This window comes from Harpia harpyja, chromosome 3, assembly GCF_026419915.1.
Source record: "Harpia harpyja isolate bHarHar1 chromosome 3, bHarHar1 primary haplotype, whole genome shotgun sequence".
In the NCBI taxonomy this organism is placed as follows: Eukaryota; Metazoa; Chordata; class Aves; order Accipitriformes; family Accipitridae; genus Harpia; species Harpia harpyja.
The window spans coordinates 60,484,546-60,502,461 of record NC_068942.1 but is presented as its reverse complement, the minus strand read 5'-3'; positions in this window follow the sequence as shown (position 1 = coordinate 60,502,461).

Genomic DNA, 17,916 nt, shown 5'->3' with positions numbered 1-17,916 from the left:
ACACTGTTAAGTGTACAGTGTATGAATCTAAGATACAGACATCTTCAACCCCATTTATCCAGTTTTTCATTTCTAAACTAAGGCCATTGCCTTTCCCATTTTAAACACCAAGAACATGGTTCTAAGTCAGGAAAATGGGGTCATCTTACTCAACACATCTGCTTAATGCATGCCTGTTAATCACACAACATCCAGTCCAGTGAAAAGGCAGCAGCAGCACAGCTCTAAGAAAGGGAGGTTAACTCTCTTTTGGCCCATGCACCATCAAGTACTAACAAGGCTCCCTGAATCACAGTAAAGTGAAAATGCTGGCGAGCTCTATCAAGGCAGGTGACTTTAAGTTTCACCCTCACTTACAAGTGCAAAGCTCAGATGTGATTTTCATCTCTTCTGGTTTCCATCTGAACAAGATGAGCATAAGTACTTGAGAGAAAGTTGCTCTCCAGGTGTTCTAGCAACAGTTTTCTGTAAAAGGTGTCAGAGATTTTACAACAAAGCCTGCTTTCCATTAGATTTTTAGCTTAGCTGTGAAACTGGGAGGTGGTCCCCTACACTGAGTAGTAACGTCACACTTTGGCTTGCACATAAACTGAGTGTCACCTGCCAATAGTAATGACGCAGTAGCAAAAGCCTAATAGAGGATCCCTTCCAACTGAAATATTCTATTCTGTTCTATTCTTTCAAGTGAGCTGGTCAAAAAAGTGCAGATAACATACGGTCCTCTTGCTACAAGTGACTGGGAAGCACGAGACTTTCAGCTTTACCTCAGCAGCCCATCTTTCCAGGTGTTTCCCCATAGTTACAAAATGTGCGTATATGCAACAGTGGTCTCTAAGATTTTTCTCTGCTTTTACAGAAATACCATGATCCTTATACACATTACCACAGTAGCCGTAAATGGCAGGTACCTTGCTGACTGAGCTACTTCAGACCTGCATCACCACAGAATCTGAATGGCTCACAAACTGATTGAAGTGTGTGTATCCTCACATTTCTCTAGCAATGTAAAGAAACACTACCACCACCATGGAACTTAGCTTAATGAGAGGGAAACTGCACCATGAGACTTGGGCCCTGTCACCTGCCTCATTCTATGTAATAGAACATCAGAGGTCCCACCATAGCCCATCTGCAAGCACTCACAAGCACCCTGACCAACAACAGCTATTGTCTCCATTGGCAGTCAGGTGTTTTGTGTGGTGAGAACCAAGGCTGTCCCCTGGTCACCAGTACAGCAATGAACACCACCACTGCCCTGCTCCATTCTCATGGTTTTCCAGAGTTTCTGACCTGGGCCAGTAGCTTCAAGCCAGTGCCCTTCCCTCTACACTCACAAGTCATTTTCCTCTGTCATGAGGAACTAGTAATGAGGCCTGAAAACACTTTGTAGAAAAAGGCTTCCATTTTTCCCCTGAATTTTCTGCATCAGCTGACACAGCTCATGAGAACTCACAGATTCGCTCAGAGGCAACAGTGAAAGCATGGTGGTAGGGAGACTCACCCCTGCTGACAGATTTGCTATGGTGTCTAAAGCCACCATGAGGCACAGACAGGGCAATGTAGGACCAAGAGATGTGTGATAGAGCTACTAGCCTGGAGGCACCTTGTGTCTTCACTGAAGTTTAGCTAACTAGTAGGAACGCCAAATTGTCATCAAAGTGAAAACAGTGGCAAACACCGTTAGCTCTTCTGACCTTTCTTTTCATACCTACCTGCAGTCTCCTGGTATTTTACTTACGGAGTCATACTCTACTTCATCTTTCATGCTTTCCTTTCCCTGTTAAGGAACACTTAGCACATTGTGTAGACCCTGAAAAAACTCCTCTATTGGGAATAATTAGAAATGTCAGCAGTGCTGTCTGATCTGAGAGAGGCACAGACCTCTGGGCAAATAAAAAGGGTAGGAGAACACTTTTACTGGGACTGGAGATACGAAGATTTGACAGTCAAGCCCACAGAACGCGAAATTTCTTCCTACTTCTGATCTGAGAGAGGCACAGACCTCTGGGCAAATAAAAAGGGTAGGAGAACACTTTTACTGGGACTGGAGATACGAAGATTTGACAGTCAAGCCCACAGAACGCGAAATTTCTTCCTACTTCTTGGAGTTATTTCTTACCCTTCTACCAAGATGCAACCGGGCTGCAGATAACTGTAAATAGCTGGACATTATAAGCAACAGAGTTCAAAGTTCTGTTCTGTGGCATACTTTTTGTCATTTTTTCAAAGGTTTTCATTAGGATTTCAAGTGAGCTTTCAAGAGTTATATTTGTGCATGAGAAACACTGGTGACAGTGGTCAGAAAATGGAGGCCTTTAAGTTACTAAGGGAAGGAAGGGAGGTAGGCAGATGCTGGACTAGATTTTGGCAGTCTGGCTGTAGGAGTCATGTATGAAATACAAAATCAAGGTCAGGATCAGACACGCTTTCAAAAAAATCATTTCACTATATACAAAGGTTATACTCCACTGATAATCAGGTGCTTTCCACAGAATAGTCTCCCATATTATCCCTTATAATTTGGAGTTTCCCTTCCATGTTCACCTGGGAGAATGAATGAGAGTGCCAAGCTGGGCAGAGGCAAGGGTATGGGTCCAGTATGTACCCATGGTGAGTTTAGAGAATTCACATTAGGGATCACCCTCTCACCTCCCAAATATCCATGAACCAGAAGTAGAAATATGAGGCAACTTCCTGAACTGGTGACCTGCTGAGCAATGAAGTGACAACAGAAGAAAAGAGTGGCCATAGCTGCTGTCCCCCTACACTGCAGTGTTCTCGTGTTGACAATTACTTTGCCAAATAAGTGTTTTTTCAGCAAAGGACATTCAAACACAGTCCCTTTTCTATCACAGAACAATCATAACTGTAAACAAAAATATAAAAGTATTCATGCTGGATCAGATGAAAGGTCCCTCTGCTGATACCTAAGGAGGAGTGTAAGAATGCAGCAAATATAAGTGATTTCCTCAGTGCTTCTTGAAAGTTTTACTAATGTGAGACTCAGAGACCTCTGAAGCCAACAATGGTTTCTATGAATACGGTGACTCTCAACGGACTTCTCTTCCAGGAACTTATCCCAACTTATCTTGAACCTATGCAAGCTTTCAGCCTGTGGCAAGGAGCTTTGCATGCCAAGGATTCAGGACCCAACTCTGATCTGACACAGTTGTGTCATCTTGGCTTGACGGTCTCAGGAAATCACTCACCTCTGAAAAACAGCTGTGAGAAAGTCTGTAGAATGGAGACCTGCAAGATAAGAAAGGGATAATTACAGTTAGGATTATTGGGCCGGAGACTGCAGGTAGTTCAGAGATTCAAGAAGAAAAACACCAAAACGGAAAGGTATAAAATCCTAAGAGAAAAAACAGGGAAATGGCATCTCATCAACATAGAGTATTGGCTCAAGAGAGCAGCAGAGATCAACCCTTCCCTTGCCAACTGATGTCTGCTTGGCCAGGAAAGATTCTTCGGGTACTTTATCAGGGTGGTGAGCCTGCCAACATTTAGCCTAGTAGCTCTGTAAATCCTCTATCTCTCATATGTGTTATCAATACGTATTTGCTTTATGCTTTTAAGTTCTGCTTGCAGAGCCTTTTTGCTGACCGCTAAGGTGCCAAAATAAAGTGTCTCAAAGAAGGAGGGTTGCACTGTTCAGTGCAGAAGTAAGGCGCTCAGAGATACATGCAGCACATTAGCAGACATATGGGAGTGAGTCAGGCTTTAGCACTTGAGACTTCAAAGTGAATAAGGCCAGTAACATCCTCCTAATCCAGGATTTTTACCCAGTATCTCTTTTTTATTTGTTTGTACAGTCACTGTGCACAAATAACAGCCATATTCTTGGGCCACTATCAATCACGACTGACAAGAGACATGCAGAATACATGCAGATTTTAAGGTCAAAATCTGTTTGCAGGGAACCAATATTGTTAAGGAAGCAAATGCAGTATTTTTGAGAATGAACACCACTTTCCTAAGGAAGAAAAAAAAGAGGTAAGACACAGGGCAACTGTCACTCTAATGTACCCACGTTCATCAGATGGAATTATCTCAGTCATTTGGGATACCATCATAACACAGCACTGTCAGAGGATCAGTGTCTCCTGCTCTGACAATAAATGCTTTGGTTGTTAGGCAGCAGCAGGAGATGATCATCTGCCTTGAATACATTAATGCCTCACTCCATTCTCATTATCCCTCAACTCATGAAAACATTAGAGCTCTCGTCATGTTGAAAGTCCTAGTGAAGTGTCTGTGGGAGACGGAGATGTATATGGGGCATGGTGGCAGAGAGAGGGGAAGGCACTCTCATATGTCAGCAGGGAAATTATGTAGTCACGTATGCCTCATGCATGTGGTAAATGTTGCTATAAAAGTCCCTTCCAGTTAATAATTAATTTTCTAAACACAAACATGTTCTCTTCTCACAAGAGAAAAGACACTGTGCTCACTGGAAAGCTCATGCCAACTCAAAGCTTCCCCTTTAGCCCTCTTGTACATTGTGTCCACTCCAATTCTCTTGTAGCAGCAGCCTTCAAACAAATATCTTCAAATAACTGTGCTGCAGTTCTCCCCATGTACAGGGAGGATCTCAACCAGCTGTTAGCCATGGAGGGCATGTGTCACGTAGTGTTGGCATATAAACACTTGCCAATTCATTATCGTATCTGCCAGCTTGCTTTCATGTAATTCTCCAAAAACGATTCTTCAAGATGCCCCTGGATAATCACTGTGTATAGTCAAGAGAGAAAACCCACAGAAACATTAAATGTTATCCTCTGTACAGACTTGAAAATGTTGTCACTGTCAGTAAATGCTGTTATTAATGCCAGCAATAAAAGAAAGAAAATCAACATGGTATTTAATGCGCTTTTGCCTTGTACAAAATTATAGAAATGCAGATACTGGGCATGGAGATGTATGTGAGACAAGGCACCAGCCTGCAAGCCCATGGCATCCCACCTGGGGTTTCTGACTTTGATGGAAAGTAATGAGAACTTGGTAGCTTTGGCCAAGTATTCAACTGCTGTTGTAATTGCTTCACAACCCCCCTGTCAATCTGCCATAAATGTGTGTCTGGAATAGCAGAGTCCCAGAGCTAAAGCAGCAGGGTTGATGTTAAGTCAAAATTGACTTTCACAGCTTCTGGCTACAGTGACCCTCATTCTTGCAGCCAAGACTCAACACCCTACCAATAAAAAGTACTAAAATTCGTCTTCAAAGAGCTAATACAAACTGAGGGGAAAATGCCAGCACAGTAGACCCTCAGCACCTTTAAAGCACACAAGAACTTCCTTGACAGACTCCATGTACTTCAACTAGTGATCTTTTAATAGTCATTCTCCTGTCTTTATGTTATGGAAACCACAGTCAAACTTCATGATAGTTGTCTTGAGTTCAACAGTTTAATTTACAGATTTGAGTTACTTGATGTAAAGCATCTAGGTGTCTGTGTTGCTCAGTCTGAAGCAGTGCAGGGTGAAGACTTCTCAGCAGTGGTCAATGCCTCCTCCCAGAATGATGAACTGGAGCATGGCCAAGCCACTTCCTTCACAAAGAGAGATGGAGATGGAGATGGAGATGGAGATGGAGATGGAGATGGAGATGAGATGAGATGAGATGAGATGAGATGAGATGAGATGAGATGAGATGAGATGAGATGAGATGAGATGAGAGACAACAGGGATGGGAAGTGGGGTCTAGGAGACCGAGGCTTGCTGCTTCTCCAGGGCCATGGCTGTTGCTGCTGGGGAAGGCCACCAGCCTACCAGTGGCCATCCCGTCTCGCTCAGCAGTGATCTTTTCAGACATCAAGCACAGGCAACAGAGGTAGCTGGGTTGTGCTGCTGTCAACAATTGCTGCTTTAGCAATTGTCTGCTTTCTCTGTTCTTCTTTTGATCCTGTGTGAGTGTTTCTGACTCCTCTGAAAGGACTGTTGAGATGTTACTGAGTATTATTTCAGGCCCATGTAATGCCATTGAACTGTGAGGTTTTTGTTGCCATACGAGGATGCTTAACTTAATGACAGGAACAGAGGCTGCCTAAAGTGCAGATTTAAGCAGAAGTTCTAGCAGACAGCTACACTTGCTTATTTGGGGTCCCTATAGTTCACAATTTGTAAGTTATCCTGGTTTGAAAATTAATTTCTATTTTATAAGGTTAATTTTCAGTCAGATCAGTTTCCTGAACTGGTTCCCTGTGTAACCACAAGAAAACTAAATACCAGCCGAGGGGAAAGGCAGCAACATGTGCAGCAGCCCAGGCTTGTATCAGCTTAGGCTGCCATAGAGACACACGTGTGGTTATATACGCAGCTTCACATCATTACTGTATTATAGTCTTAGACCAAATTTAAAAACATGCCCCACTAAAGTGGAAATCACCCTACTGCTCATCAGCAACATCAGTCCTCAGACTGCCTGACAGAGTACACATCCTTTAGAGAAATGAAAACATTTATACACTTATGATCAACACTTGATGAAACTCTGCAAATATAGCCCTTTCAACTCTTGCAGTCATTTCCATTTCAGGTTTTTATTATGAGAGAATTTTTTTAAATTAACACAGAAAGCAGTTTTACATATTTGGTTGATATATGAAGGTATCTGAGCCTGTCATAGGTGTTCAGTCTGTGTGCTCTGCTCTTGGTGCACTTTGTGCGCAAATAATTGGAAAAAACCAACTTCATAGATTTTTTTTCATGGCAGGAGAATGTGAGACAACTCAATGCCAGACTTTCTAATGGAAGAATTATTGAGGAAAAGAAAGAAGACTGAAGCATAGGTACATTCCTCACCGGAGGAAGCTGCTTTTCATCAATAGCAAAACAGTATACATATCTTGTAAAGCCTTTGAATACTTTGTAATTAAAGATGCCATTCTCTGTAGGGATCATCATGCTCTTTTTCTTTCTGCTTATAGGTTTTATGACCTTTTTCCATTTCTAATGCCTGTTGACAGAAATAAGAGAGCAAAAGGTTCATCAGCTTTTTATTCATCCAACCCAAGTAATCACTTGAATACTTTAACTGGCCAAGGTAGGAACTTCTTTTTAAACTGATCTTGATTTCCACAGATAAATCTGTGCCTACAAGTTTTACATAGGTTTCCCTTGATACTTGTCATTGATGAGATGTGGTGGATGACTTGAATCTCATGGCATCCTTTCTGATCCCCAGCTCAGTGAAACTGTTTAAATATGTGAATAAGGAATACAGAAACATTTCTATGCACACACATGCTCTTGTTCACAACCCAATACCAATGATCATCTTAGGAGCAGCCTTTCTTCAGACATCCAGTTGCCTGAATATTCATGAATAGCAAGAAGTGGTGTGAGTGAGCTAACCCACCACAAATTTGTGACCCAGCTGCTTTGACTGGAGCTGTGTTTAACAGCCTCTCCATCTTGGCATTTTCTAATATGCTCATCACTGTGACATGGAGCACATTTTTGGCTTGCTGCATTGCTGTGGAGGGGGTACATTCCTTGTTATGAAAGCCTTGCTGACATTTATGGGTTTGCACCGAGTGGAATAAGCAGGCACATTATTAGCCAGATCCCAGTCAGGATATAACAAGAGGAGAAATCTAACTCTCTCCTCTCATAGCATTCAGCTCTCTGGGGATTCATTTATTTCCTCCTAACCTAAGCTGAAGCACAAGCAGCTACTTGAGGCTTGTAACACAAATGGTTTGCAAGTAATGACCCAGTCTCTCCCTTTTCAACTTCTGGACCAAGTGTAAGTACAAGTGAATGTTATTTCCCACCTCTTTTGGCGTAGCATGGCACCACAAATCATAACCTTCCCTCTCCCAGTCTAAGCTTTCTTGTAGGCTGCTGGCAACAGAAATAAGAATCCTAGGGCTCTTTACATAATTTCTCACAATGTCAAAGGAGCATTAACAGAGACAGAAATCGTAACGGACTTTTCTTTTCCAGCTGTGCCGGAAGCCTATATATTCTCTTGATGCATTAAGAGTGGAGCACGAGGATACTAAAGAAATCCATGTATTACAACTGTCAAAATGAAGCTGCTTTTAGGAAACGAAGTGGAAGATCACTAAAAGTGGCCAGACTACTTAGGCCAAAAGAAAAAAATTACTCAAACCTTCTTCCAAAACTAACTGGGCTGCACAAAGGGCTTTAGCAGGTTGGCAGACATTAGAAGTAGGGAAGGCACATGAGGGCTGCCAGCGCATCGCAGCTTCCCTGGCTCCAGCAGGATTTCTCCCTGCACAAGACTCCCTAGTACATCTGGAAGCCCAGTTTTAAATGGGCCAAGTGATGGGTCTGCTGCAGCAGCTTCCTTTGGGGAAATGATTTCACAATCCCAGTAAATCTTACCATTAAGAATGCTTCCTGACCTTCGCAGTGAATTTTCACAGGCCTTGATTTGCGTACACATAAGCAAGTTCACTTAGCCTTTTTTCTTTCCTTTCTTCTGCAAATCACAGTCAAAACAAGAAGCAGAAGTTGTAAAATTCTTATAGGAAGGGTTTCAGAGTTGGGGTGTTTAGTATCTCTAATCCCACAAAAATGGAGGAATTGTGTCTCTTTGACCACCTCCACTCCATCATCTCTGCCTTGAAAGTTCAGCAAAGCTATCACACCTTTTATCCTCATTTTCTGAATGATGCTGCTGTCATCAGCCTTTTACTATTACCTACACAGCTTGACTTTAATATCTAAATAAATTTTCATTCCCAATGCTCTGGGCCTTCGTCAAATAACATTCAAATCTTTCTTAAAGACTTATGTCCTTGTAAGATCATAAAACTTAATCTTCATCAGTGTATGGCATGTACATAATTCGATGTGACACACAGATAAATAGATAGCATCCCAAGTTAAGAACTCCCCAGAGACCTCTCCATGTAGTTTTCCTCTTTGGATGTATTGATTTTAAATTTCCCCCCTGGGTACAGCCTCTCAGTATTTGCTTCTTTCAGTGGGGAAACCCTTTGTTTACTAGACAATAAATAACATCATTAATGCAGACAATAAAGGCAGACTTTTAAAGAAAATGAATGCGACCAAATTGCTGTGGCTGCAACCTGTATTTGTCATGGGTGTCACATGTTTGTCTCATTCTTTCTTTGTTCCAGGAGGGCAAAAGTCAACAGCAACAACAAAACCAGACATTTTAGTTGTGTCTGGTACTAAAGTCTTTGGACTTCATGATCCGCATCTCTCTTCTCTTGGGTTATTAAAAATATAAAAGGCAATATCATATTCGTTGGGGAGTATTGAACAAGTGTCACCCAAAAGGATCTGGTTTTATCTCTGTGCAATTACTTCCCATCTTTCTGTCTTCGCTATCTGTACCCAAGGAATGTGCTTTGTGACTCTAGTCAAGTGAAACCCAGAGTGTCAGCTGGAGGGAGGATGGGAGCAACACCACCACCTACTGAGAAAGGCATATCTGAGCTTTAATTTAAACTTGTCAACAAACATAAAAACTTCTCCATCATTTTGCAACTTTTCCCCCTGTAAATTTCTCGGTTATTCTATTCTGCTCTTTTTTATGCACTCCTTTCAGTGAAATTGGCAATGGCTTAAAAAAAAATTATATTTGATGTTTTGGGCTGCTGAAACAGAAGAACAGATGGTAGCAAAACCTAACAGGACACCTCTGCAGACAGTCCTGAAAAAAAAGGGTGAAAAATGTTTAAACCACCAGTATTAACAGAAAAAGAAAGAAGGAAAAAACGTTCCTATAATCTGCCTCTAAAACAAGCTGTTCACTGTAGAAGCATATGTTTGTATTGTATTACCAGTAATTTCATGGTGAGCAAAGCTAAATGATCTCAGATTTGACATAAGCTAGAAGCAAGAGTTACCATGGCTCAGCTGACTTTTAGGAGCTTGTTCAGCTGCACTAAATCATAAGTTTAAGCTCCAGCACTGATTGGTTAATCTAATGCAATGTTTCAATGCACTAAACTGTGCTGGACTAGAACAGAACAGAAGGAAAGGCACTCTGTTGACCTCCGTGACTGATCATTCACTAACATCTTTAAAATTGTCTGTCTAATTTCTTACACTGTGCAATGCAGCTCAGAAATCTTTGAATCCTGGACCCGTTACCTGAGTCCAGCAAGAAAACATTATTATTAGAGGAAAAAAAAACCTGCTTCCTAAAAAAAAAAAAATAATTTACATTTGCTCTACATATTGTCTGCTCATTCTTCCTGTATACCCAGGCTTCTCTCTGCCATATTATTCTAAAGTGACTTCTTCTTATCCTTATTCCTAGTTACAAATATAATTTTAGACCTGAAAAACTTCTCATTACAATTTTCATTGAATCAGATAACTTCTTATGAGACTGTTTATCTCAAAGAGGAAGCATTTCCTGACCAATGGAAGAGTCTTATTGGATCATGTGTATTCATGACATAATTTTCCAGTCTCAAGTTGTGATGAGGCAACATATCAGACCTTACAGTGTGGAAAAACATACAGCTGTTATGCATAACAGGAAGAGTGAAAAAGAAAGTTCGAAAGCTGACAACCTTGGAGTAACTCTTACTCTGTCTATCTTATGAGGCCATGAAGTGTAGTAAGAATCATGGCATGTAAACCTTTTCTTTCCGTCTCTGGAGTGACCTACAAGAACATAACCCTGATACATAATTCAACTGTATTATTATTTCTTTAATTTCCACAGAAGAAGTTATTTTGCAGAAGAAATTTAATCACACACAATGACCCAGGCTGCTTTCTCCACTTTCACTCCCTGTCAATTTCTAATCTGTTCTCCTTTTACCAATAAATACAACTAATTGCACCTGGCCAGAAGAGAAGAATTACGCTTCAGATTCTCAGAGATCACTTTCTTTGAACTTTACCAGCAGAGACCCAGGGAAACAAGCACACAACAGATAACCTCCAAATTCCAGGGGAGGACTCATGAATATGTAACCTCCAGGCATCTAATGATTTCCAGGTGCACATCACTAACTAGCTCATCCTTAATTAATTAGCCAGCTGGCCTGGTTTGTCAGCAGCAGTAGAACAGTACAGGCACAGCTTCAAGGTGGGTTGTGTGGTTGGACTTCAGCTCTATCTGAGATCAGAGAAAGCAGGCAAACTCCTGCTATGGAAACAGTGTTTCCTACAAGTAGAGGCATGCCAAAAATCCAGTTACATAGTAAATCCAGTGTTATCCTTGAAAAGTACAGCAATAGTCTTGGTCAAAGACAAATGCACCACTTTCACCTTCTTATCTCAGTAATCAGACCAAGGAACATAGAAATTGCAATAGGAATAGCTGAATATCCTTCAAGGTAAAATAAAAACTCCCCTGCAGACAACTCACTTTTCTTTAGAATGTGATTAATGAGAACATTTCTTGAGTATCTTCCTTATTCAGTTTGTTTATTTTCTTTAGTTTTAAATGCCCACATCTCTATTTGCACATCATGATACAAGCTGAAGCTAGGAGGAAATGATTACCACTTGTATTAATGTTAGAGATGAACCACTAAGAAAAAGGACAATATGACAAATCTCTCAAAAAAATGTTTTTGATGATCCACTGGAGCATGAGCAACTGAAATGAGCATAGAGAAGGGGCAGTGCAATGAAAGTTTTTGGAGCAACCAAATCTATGTTCATTACTCAAAAGAGGGCATGTTGTTTAGAGTTATCAGGCACTGGATACCAGTGATTTACTCCAACCACAAATCAGGAACAATGCTGGACCAGTCAGTTAGTAAAATGAGTTTGTTTAACTGTAGAGGATGCAGCTGGGTAGCATTAGAAATCAGCAAATTCAAACCAGTCACTTTGCATTGTGTTTGATACAACCAGAAAGTTTTAAATATGGGAGTTGGAAACGTCTTTAGATTATTTAACCCTTTAGGGATTTATTCTTTTTAGTTACTAGGTAAGAGAAAAACATGGACTTTGAGATAAAAGATGTGACAACTGTTTTGTGTTTTTACCAAAACAGAACTTCTAACCGAGACCTGGTTGTTCTGGTACTCCCAAGGTGTTTAGTCTCCAGTAAAGCAAATATCCTTTGCTACTCCTGGTTTTATTTTGATCTGGGCTGAAATGGATCCCAACAGCTTCTCTTTAACTAAAGCACATCTTTGTTAAAGAATCATTCCAGGAAGGAATATAGTCTTTTGCTTTTGAGAAATCAAGGAACAGAGAATCTACCACTGTCCTTGGCTATTTTTTCCTACTGCTCAAAGTTTTGCTTTGTATCTAATTTGATTTGATTTATATATTTTTTTTTCTGGCTTCATTTTATACTTTCTGACTCTCATTATGTTTTCCTCCACTGGATTAAAGAACTCTTTACCACCAGGCATTTTCTACTCAGAAAGGTACTTATACACTGCAATCAAGTCACTCCTTTAGGAAAAACTGAAGAGATTGAGCTCTTAAGTCTCTCGGTATAATGTTTTTCTCTAGCACTTCAACTATTTTTTCAATATTCTCTTTAAAATGTAGACACTTTAGCTGGACTCAGTATTCTGGTATTGGCTCTCACTACACTGTGTACAGAGTAAATCCCTCCCTAAACCTACTTGTTACTCCTTCTTACATTTCCAGGGACCAAGCATTTTTGTTGTTGGGGGTTTTTTCCCCACAGGAGCGTTCTGGGAGTCTCATGTCACATTGCTCTTCAACTCTAAGCCCTACATCTTTTCCTGTGTCACTACTTTCCTGGGAACAGAGCTGGATTCTGTAAGCCCTGCGTGCATTCAGTTTTCTAGACATACATCTCTGACTTAGCTTATTTGAACTTTTTTCTCTCTCATGAATGGGCCTTATTTTCCAGGTAATTCAGACCACTTCTAATGACTGCCCTCTTCTCACTGGTATTTACCATTAGTCAACTCTTTGTTTCATCTTTAAACTTGAAATCATCAAGGATTTAATATTTACTGCTAGAAGATTGCAAAAAAAGCAAGTAGCTTGCATCTAGTAGTGTTCATCACACAACCCCACCAGAGATCATCTAAATATAGATGTAGGCTATGGGTGGGTTAGTGAAAAATAAAGTGTCCTATTGTCCCCTTAACCTCGGAGTGGAGGCAAGACAGAAGCAGAATTTACTTTAATCCATAGGAATTGAGTCCTAACTGTGTTTTGATTTCACAGCCTAGGTAATAAAAAAGAAAGAAGCAGGGAAAACAAGAAACTTCTGTTTCTTTTTGTGTTTCTCATTACCTCAAAAACATTTTCTCATGAAGATTCTTCTCCATCACAATGCTTCTGAATTAGTGGAGGGTTTGAAAATTTATTTCAGTCAATATCTCCTAGACACTCTTGAAAGGGATTTCTGGGTTTGGGAGTAAGTGAAAGATACTTCAATAAAGTCACAAGGGGTGGAAATCCAGGAGATCTTAGTCCAGTTTGCTGTGAAATTACTTGTTACTGTTCTCATATTTATCTTCAGTACTGCTAGAGAAAACAGCTCTGTCACTAAGTAAAAGATTTTGATTACACTCAGTCTTGGCAGTCTCTCTTTAAGATAAAAGCCTGTGAGGCTGATTTTCAAAGCTGGGTTCCAATTTCAGATGCACCAAATTCAGCTGATAAAATGGCCACTACATTTCTGGAGAGAATATCCCTAGCTTCTGCTGTAGCTGGCCATGATCCGTAGTCCTGAAAATCTGGCACCGAAGATGAGCACCCAAAACTGAACCATTAAAGTTCAGTGTCTTCATTTGACAGTCAGCCTAAGTTTTCCTGTGTCTTTCAATCTCCATCTGCAAAACAATGTACAAGGAATGTCCATGACCTACCTTATACTCACCTCCCCCAGCTCGACTTAACTTATTATTAATGTGAATAAATTATTTTAGTCTAAGATCCTGGGGAAATGTACTGATACCAAATCATTATTACTTTGCCTCCTCAGGCAAATAGATGGTCACTTCCCTTTGAAACTATACACATTGTTTGCTATGCAAACAACAGTTTTTGTGTGTCATCATGAAATGTCTGAAGAATGGTTAAAAATATCACAAAACCATTATTCTAGCCATGTCCTACTAATAAGGTATTCTACTGCTACCTATAGGAGCAGTTATGTGAAATCAGTGGCTACAGTTCAACTTAGTTTCAACTCGTCATCTCTGAAGAGTAAGGATGGTTTTCGTTTAAGTGTTTATTTTTCAAAGCTTCTGAGCAGGATGAGAAATAATTTCCCTGCTTAGATTTGTTAGAATGGTACATTATTTGAAAGCAGAAAGAAGAATAAAATGGGCCAGAAGAATAAAAATGGCTCATAGATTCCATTGGGTTGACAGTGGAGCTCCAAGCTGAGGAATGGCCCCTTATCATTTAAAACTACTTTTTCTTGTGATTCTAGCAGATTTTGAAAAGACACAAATGAAAAAAGATGCATGTTGCTGTTCACCTTTCCTGTGTTTTAGTTTGGTTTGGTCTGGTTTAAATTCCTGCACTTTGATGTAGCAAAGAACTAATCTAACCCACTTAGTTCACCTTCTAGCTTTCATGCAACATTGCTATCACCATCAACAATGCAGGTGGTAACAAGACCAAAGCTGTGTTGTAAATATTCTTGCAAATGAAGTTTCCTAGTGCTTCCACTGCTGTTCATTCACGTTTTTCATCCTGAATATGCAAGTTAGAGCACGGCAATGCTCACAAAGATCCCTTCTTCCAAGATTTTCCTTGCTCTCAGAGTCATTTGGAAATCTGCATTCACTGATGGCACAGCAATTCATCGTGTACTCTGCCAAAGTTTGCAAATAACTGCGGAGGAGAATGGGATTTCTGTACATCTTTCAGGCTGAACCACATGACATTACAGGTAAATACCACAATGGAAGGGAGCTATTTGCCCACCTAACCATCAAGTTTATTTTCAACACTTGAGTTAGTGCCTGTTCCTGTTTCTAGTCCACATCAGCTCCACATGATCCAGCCCTGGGCTTTCTGTCTTCTTCAGCAGGTGCTCTGTACAGTCCATTGACTATATAGAAAGCTAAGGCTCATAATTTAAGCTTGCAAGTTATACATATAAGTAAATTAATCAGAGCAAATCTGAACCTCTCCTCCTCCCCCAATCACCCAGCTTCTTTGAGAGTCAGCAAATTCTGCAGTGGGATTTTTAGCCATTTCATCAGGTTTGGGACTCAGCCTGCAGTGAATCAGAAATAGTTTTTCATGTCTTTTTCCAATATGCCATTTTGTCATAAGAGCCTGGCAAGTCCTGAAGAGACAGATCCCTGGTTTAGGCAGTAGGAGAAATCCCCCTCATGATACGCTTACAGCATAATCTTAAAACCCTTCCTGAAACTTGAGATTTGGATAAAGCTTTTTTCAACCCTGCCAGCAAGGGACACTGCAAAACAAAAGAATTTCCCTCAAAACACTTGGGGATACGTGTACAAGTGCCTGCTTGTAAAGCTCTCAGCCCTGGGGAGGGGGAAGCAAACAAGAACTATACATTGGTATCAGACAGGGTAAAAAACGTATGTCAGATTTCAGGCAGATTGTATTTTCCTGTCTTGTTTAATCTCTGCTGGGGGAGAGAATGGAGATTTGTGCCTGAATTGTTTGCTTTTCTCCTTGTCATTACCCATATAACAGCTTAAACTCTCTCCTTCTTAATCTGAGGTGACTTACAGAGGTTCCCTATCAAACACAGACACTATACAACACTGTATTAGATTACACACTTTGTCAGAAAATTGGCACTTCAGATACTAAACGATAGCCTGTGCTCTGCAACCATGCTATCATTCTTGCTCTAAGATCTTGTCAGAGCCTATAAATTAAGCAGGATTTGGCCCTGGACTTACACGAAAGGGAGGGCTGTAGGAAACAGGAGGATGCTGCCTTAACTCACAGGACTAATTTATGGGAAAATTCTCTTCCATCTGACCCAGGACAGGGCTACCACCCCAGCACAGGCTGTCTATTTTAACCTATGCATTACTGAATGAGCAGCAGCATTAGGATGCCACCTAATGTTATTACCTGAAGACTCTGTATCATGGGTGTCTCCATCCATAGGAGCTGCATCTCCTACTGTGGTGCTATGGCATCCAAGCTATAAGAGTTGCTGCCCAAGTATGCACTGACTTGGAAACAATAGCTCTGACAACAGCTCATCTCCACAAGGCAGTAGGTCATTGCTCTGACAAGCTGAGCCAGCATTGCCCAGAAACTGCACTTGAGTTACTGCAGAAGAAGGAGAATATAGTCAACCAGCTCACCTCTCTGCCACATTCCCATGTAAATTTTAACCCCAGGGATGACAACTGAGGAATCCTTACACTTCAGCCCCTTGCGAGCCTTCTACTGAGGAGATGGAGGAAGCCCTTTGATACTACCTGTAACTATGAGAAAGACTCAGTCAGAAAATGGACAAAAGAATGGTGTGGCGTTCTTGGGGTTCTCCAACACTACTTTCATCCAGTGGTGAATATCCCACAGCAGTTAGGCATAAAACTAAGGATGAATATAATTTTGTCTGGCAGCCTTCCCAGAAGGAGTACCTAAATGCTGTCTTCACATCTGCAGGTATGTTTACTTCAGATACAGGTAGCCGTACCATCTACAAAGTTCTTTGCTATCCCTAAAAAAGGAGACATCCAATTTCAAAGTAATTATTAGGCCTGCATGGTGCAGTGATTTCAGTCAGACAAAGTGCGTGCACATCACATGAATGATCACAGAACGCCCCAGCAGTGTTTTGCTCCCTAGCTGCGCAAAGACTCAAAGCATCAGTAGATTTGCTGCAGCCACATTGACTGCAGGACATGAGGATATGTTTGTGTGCAAAATCAAGGTAGAAAAAACACAAGGCAGTTTGCAGGAACACAGAAGTCCTTCTTCAGGTCTGAAACAGAAGTAATAAGATTGCGAGCTAATGACAAATAAGTGACATTTGCTTCAAGTGTAAATGAAGTTGTTTTGAGTAACAAACACCCTGTAGAGGAGAGGGAGCAGGTGTCAAAACCCCCTGGTTTGGGGCAGCTGCGGCATTGCCCTTTCTTCTTGTGTTTGAGCAACAGTGAGGGCTAGCAGTGCAATGACAGAAGGACAGCTATGCCATTTTCCCAGCCCCCAGCCAGACACATTCAGGCCGTACACCCTGGTTTCAAGCTTAACGCAAAGGGCTGCGCAAGCAGTCGGTTGCCCTCCGACAAATTGGAGCTCCTCTTTGCCCGGCGCTTGCGAGGGTGCGACTCGGCCCGTCAGCGTGGATTCAGGGAGCAAAAAAGCGCGTGGAGGCAAAGCGGGCACAGAGCCGTCCTGCACGGGGTCTCCTTTAAGCACCTTCCTGCGGCTGCCAGCTCGAAGGGAAAGCTGGTGCAAGAAGCAGGCAGCGTTGGGCAGCACCTGCCCTGCAATCCGGCCCGGCTCGCTGGAGCGTATAGTTACAGTGCTCTCTGGTGGCAGATGAAATCCTCACCCACCTTCCCAGCCTGCAAAGAAGGGAGCGGATGTGCGGAATCCCGAGCTTCTCTTTCTCCCTGCGAGTACGAGGTGATGAAGTCTAGGAGCATAAGCAAATACTCAGACAAGCACAGATAAGCATTTCAAAATCCGTGGAAAAGTTGTGCAGATACAACTATGATTAAAATTCTCAGCACAGCAACAGTTTTTATTTTTAATAGCTTTGTGAAAGCAAAGGCTTTTCTGCTCTGTCACACGGGCGCATTTTTTGTATGGAAATGGATGCCACAAGCAAAAAAGAAATACTTTCTTGTCTCTAAGTGAATGCCCACATGCCAGTTTCACCAGCATGAAAACTCTTGGCACAGCGTAACACAGAACAGTCACTCCCGCAATGCCTGTAATCTGCAGATCTCTGAATACTTTACACAGCTCTCTGATGAAGTTTAGAGTGTCACAGTAAAGGAAATACTCATATACCTGGGGCATAGCTGTAGAGAGGCTACAA